This window comes from Coregonus clupeaformis, chromosome 39, assembly GCF_020615455.1.
Source record: "Coregonus clupeaformis isolate EN_2021a chromosome 39, ASM2061545v1, whole genome shotgun sequence".
NCBI lineage: Eukaryota > Metazoa > Chordata > Actinopteri > Salmoniformes > Salmonidae > Coregonus > Coregonus clupeaformis.
The window spans coordinates 19,791,780-19,797,250 of record NC_059230.1 but is presented as its reverse complement, the minus strand read 5'-3'; positions in this window follow the sequence as shown (position 1 = coordinate 19,797,250).

Sequence of the window (5,471 nt, the reverse complement as noted above, 5' to 3'; positions counted from 1 at the left end):
CAGCCAGTCAGTCAGTCAGCCAGTCAGTCAGTCAGCCAGTCAGCCAGTCAGTCAGTCAGCCAGTCAGCCAGTCAGTCAGTCAGCCAGTCAGTCAGTCAGTCAGCCAGCCAGTCAGTCAGTCAGCCAGTCAGCCAGTCAGCCAGTCAGCCAGTCACCCAGTCAGCCAGTCAGTCAGTCAGCCAGTCAGCCAGTCAGTCAGCCAGTCAGCCAGTCACCCAGTCAGTCAGTCAGCCAGTCAGCCAGTCAGTCAGTCAGCCAGTCAGTCAGCCAGTCAGCCAGTCAGCCAGTCAGCCAGTCAGCCAGTCAGCCAGTCAGCCAGCCAGCCAGTCAGCCAGTCAGCCAGTCAGCCAGTCAGCCAGTCAGCCAGTCAGCCAGTCAGCCAGCCAGCCAGTCAGCCAGTCAGCCAGTCAGCCAGCCAGCCAGTCAGCCAGTCAGCCAGTCAGCCAGTCAGTCAGCCAGTCAGTCAGTCAGTCAGCCAGTCAGTCAGCCAGTCAGCCAGTCAGCCAGTCAGCCAGTCAGCCAGTCAGCCAGTCAGCCAGTCAGCCAGCCAGCCAGTCAGCCAGTCAGCCAGCCAGCCAGTCAGCCAGTCAGTCAGTGTGTTATATAGCAGTAAAGCCAGTGGGTTATATAGCAGTAAAGTCAGTGTGTTTATATAGCAGTAAAGTCAGTGTGTTATATAGCAGTAAAGCCAGTGTGTTATATAGCAGTAAAGCCAGTGTGTTATATAGCAGTAAAGTCAGTGTGTTATATAGCAGTAAAGTCAGTGTGTTATATAGCAGTAAAGCCAGTGTGTTATATAGCAGTGAAGTCAGTGTGTTTATATAGCAGTAAAGTCAGTGTGTTATATAGCAGTAAAGCCAGTGTGTTATATAGCAGTAAAGCCAGTGTGTTATATAGCAGTAAAGTCAGTGTGTTATATAGCAGTAAAGTCAGTGTGTTATATAGCAGTAAAGCCAGTGTGTTATATAGCAGTGAAGTCAGTGTGTTTATATAGCAGTAAAGTCAGTGTGTTATATAGCAGTAAAGCCAGTGTGTTATATAGCAGTAAAGTCAGTGTGTTATATAGCAGTAAAGTCAGTGTGTTATATAGCAGTAAAGCCAGTGTGTTATATAGCAGTAAAGCCAGTGTGTTATATAGCAGTAAAGCCAGTGGGTTATATAGCAGTAAAGTCAGTGTGTTATATAGCAGTAAAGTCAGTGTGTTATATAGCAGTAAAGCCAGTGGGTTATATAGCAGTAAAGTCAGTGTGTTATATAGCAGTAAAGCCAGTGGGTTATATAGCAGTAAAGCCAGTGTGTTATATAGCAGTAAAGCCAGTGTGTTATAGAGCAGTAAAGCCAGTGTGTTATATAGCAGTAAAGCCAGTGTGTTATATAGCAGTAAAGCCAGTGTGTTATATAGCAGTAAAGCCAGTGTGTTATATAGCAGTAAAGTCAGTGTGTTATATAGCAGTAAAGCCAGTGTGTTATATAGCAGTAAAGCCAGTGTGTTATATAGCAGTAAAGCCAGTGTGTTATATAGCAGTAAAGTCAGTGTGTTATATAGCAGTAAAGCCAGTGGGTTATATAGCAGTAAAGTCAGTGTGTTATATAGCAGTAAAGCCAGTGGGTTATATAGCATATATTGTGGTCCTCTGTAGCTCAGCTGGTAGAGCATGGCGCTTGTAACGTCAAGGTTGTGGGTTCGATCCCCGGGACCACCCATACACAAATAAATGTATGCACGCATGACTGTAAGTCGCTTTGGATAAAAGCGTCTGCTAAATGGCATATTATTATTATTATTATAGCAGTAAAGTCAGTGTGTTATATAGCAGTAAAGCCAGTGGGTTATATAGCAGTAAAGTCAGTGTGTTATATAGCAGTAAAGCCAGTGGGTTATATAGCAGTAAAGTCAGTGTGTTATATAGCAGTAAAGTCAGTGTGTTATATAGCAGTAAAGTCAGTGTGTTATATAGCAGTAAAGCCAGTGTGTTATATAGCAGTAAAGTCAGTGTGTTATATAGCAGTAAAGCCAGTGTGTTATATAGCAGTAAAGCCAGTGTGTTATATAGCAGTAAAGCCAGTGTGTTATATAGCAGTAAAGTCAGTGTGTTATATAGCAGTAAAGCCAGTGGGTTATATAGCAGTAAAGTCAGTGTGTTATATAGCAGTAAAGCCAGTGGGTTATATAGCAGTAAAGTCAGTGTGTTATATAGCAGTAAAGCCAGTGGGTTATATAGCAGTAAAGTCAGTGTGTTATATAGCAGTAAAGCCAGTGGGTTATATAGCAGTAAAGTCAGTGTGTTATATAGCAGTAAAGTCAGTGTGTTATATAGCAGTAAAGTCAGTGTGTTATATAGCAGTAAAGCCAGTGTGTTATATAGCAGTAAAGTCAGTGTGTTATATAGCAGTAAAGTCAGTGTGTTATATAGCAGTAAAGCCAGTGTGTTATATAGCAGTAAAGTCAGTGTGTTATATAGCAGTAAAGTCAGTGTGTTATATAGCAGTAAAGTCAGTGTGTTATATAGCAGTAAAGTCAGTGTGTTATATAGCAGTAAAGCCCGTGTGAACACCTAAACACGTGCGTCAGAATCCCAGTTGTGGTGCTTTTCTACTGTATTAATCCTGTTTCTACTAACAGTGCTGCTGCTGGGTGTTAATTTTATAGTGGATGGACGTGGCGTCATTTCACAGTTCGAAGGGTGCAGAGGATCATGTTGATGAGCTGAGAGAGTTGAGCTCAGACAAAAAATGCTGCGCGCCCAGAAAGTGGATCTGAGTGCAAGAAATGAAGTGTTGAGCAGGCATCTACCTACTCATGAAATGAAGTGTTGAGCAGGCATCTCCCTACTCATGAAATGAAGTGTTGAGCAGGCATCTCCCTACTCATGAAATGAAGTGTTGAGCAGGCATCTCCCTACTCATGAAATGAAGTGTTGAGCAGGCATCTCCCTACTCATGAAATGAAGTGTTGAGCAGGCATCTCCCTACTCATGAAATGAAGTGTTGAGCAGGCATCTCCCTACTCATGAAATGAAGTGTTGAGCAGGCATCTTCCTACTCATGAAATGAAGTGTTGAGCAGGCATCTCCCTACTCATGAAATGAAGTGTTGAGCAGGCATCTCCCTACTCACGTTATACTTGCCTGCGCTCTCTCCAAATGCTTCTGTGCTTGAGTGATATGATCTTTGTGTGCTCGCAAATCTACTCAAATATGATTGGCGGCCTTATTGATCAATCATAGCACTGCTTTTTGTTACAATGCAATGGATTGGCTAGCCAAATGGAAGGCATCTGTCTGCCTAATACACATGCTGCAGTGAAACCACCACCACCCAGCGCCCCTAGAGGTATCTGATGGTACTGCTGCCTCTCTGTCTGTCTGTCTGTCTGCCTGTCTGCCTGTGGGCCTGCCTGTCTGTTTGTCTGTCTGTCTGTGGGTCTGCCTGGCTGTATGTCTGTCTGTCTGTCTGTCTGTGGGTCTGCCTGACTGTATGTCTGTCTGCCTGTCTGTCTGTCTGTCTGCCTGTGGGTCTGTCTGCCTGTGGGTCTGTCTGTCTGTCTGTCTGTCTGTCTGTCTGTCTGTCTGTCTGTCTGTCTGCCTGTCTGTGGGTCTGTCTGTGGGTCTGCCTGGCTGTATGTCTGTCTGCCTGTGGGTCTGTCTGCCTGTGGGTCTGTCTGTCTGTCTGTCTGCCTGTCTGTGGGTCTGTCTGTGGGTCTGCATGGCTGTATGTCTGTCTGCCTGTGGGTCTGCCTGGCTGTATGTCTGTCTGTCTGTGGGTCTGCCTGACTGTATGTATGTCTGCCTGTCTGTGGGTCTGTCAGTCTGCCAGTCTGTTGTTTCTCCAGTGTGTCAGTAAGTAACAGAGAGATCTGAGAAGTGGAGGCTAGTCTCCCTGTGTTCTGTTCCCTTCCCTCCCTAACAGAGAGATCTGAGAAGTGGAGGCTAGTCTCCCTGTGTTCTGTTCCCTTCCCTCCCTAACAGAGAGATCTGAGAAGTGGAGGCTAGTCTCCCTGTGTTCTGTTCCCTTCCCTCCCTAACAGAGAGATCTGAGAAGTGGAGGCTAGTCTCCCTGTGTTCTGTTCCCTTCCCTCCCTAACAGAGAGATCTGAGAAGTGGAGGCTAGTCTCCCTGTGTTCTGTTCCCTTCCCTACCTAACTGGATCCAGGTGCTGTCTGTCTCGCACACAGATGCATGGAACGAATGCACACGCGTACACTCACACGGCACGCAAGCACACACAGACTGCACGCACCCATGTACACGAGTATCCTCTCTCACACACACAAACACATTCTCCCTCTCTCCCTCTCTCTCTCTCTCTCTCTCTCTCTCCCTCCCTCCCTCCCTCCCTCTCTCCCCCTTTTCTCTCCTCTCTCTCCCTCCCTCCCTCCCTCCCTCCCTCCCTCCCTTTCTCCCTCCCTCCCTCCCCCCTCTCTCTCTCTCTCTCTCTCTCTCTCCCCCTCCCTCCCTCCCTCTCCCTCTCTCCCTCTCTCTCTCTCTCTCTCTCCCTCCCCCTCCCTCCCTCCCTCCCTCCCTCCCTCTCCCCCCCTCCCTCAACTCTCCTCCCCTCTCTCTCCCTCCCTCCCTCCCTCTCTCTCTCTCTCCCTCCCTCCCTCTCTCCTCCTCTCTCTCTCCCTCCCTCTCCTCCCTCCCTCTCCCTCTCTCCCTCCCTCCCTCCCTCCTAGTATGGTAGTAGTAATGTGATCTACTGGTGGACGAGGTGTTAGGAGTTGCTGTGGGCTGCAGCAGGCCACAGAGGTATCACCACCTTGGTGCTAAATGTCTGAGAATATCCTCGCTTAACACAAACACGCTGCTCATATCAGTGGAGGCTCAGGCTACTGTTCGCACTTAGACAGACACACAGCTCAGACCCTGTTCATAAACAACTCTATCCCCAGGGCAGAGAAGGGGGCTTTGTGTGTGTGTGTGTGTGTGTGTGTGTGTCTGTGTGCCGTTGGTCACGCTCCGGCCCAGAATGCCCTTCACCAGGCCGCCGTCTTTCATCACCATCTCCACGACGACGGCGCTCTAAGTCACCGTGACAACGCATTCCAGCTGGAGACCTGACAGTTGCTGTCTCTTTCAACCTCTACCTCTCCCCTTTCTCCCTGTCCCTTTCTCTCTCTATCAATCTCTCCCTTTATCAGTCTCTCTCTCTCTCTCTCTCTCTCTCTATCAATCTCTCCCTTTATCAGTCTCTCTCTCTCTCTCTCTCTATCAATCTCTCCCTTTATCAGTCTCTCTCTCTCTCTCTCTCTCTCTCTCTCTCTCTATCAATCTCTCCCTTTATCAGTCTCTCTCTCTCTCTCTCCCTCTCCCACAAACACACACTATCTGTCTATCTCTCTATATGTCTATCTGTCTATCTCTCTATATGTCTATCTGTCTATCTCTCTATATGTCTATCTGTCTATCTCTCTATATGTCTATCTGTCTATCTCTCTATCTGTCTATCTGTCTATCTCTCTATCTGTCTATCTC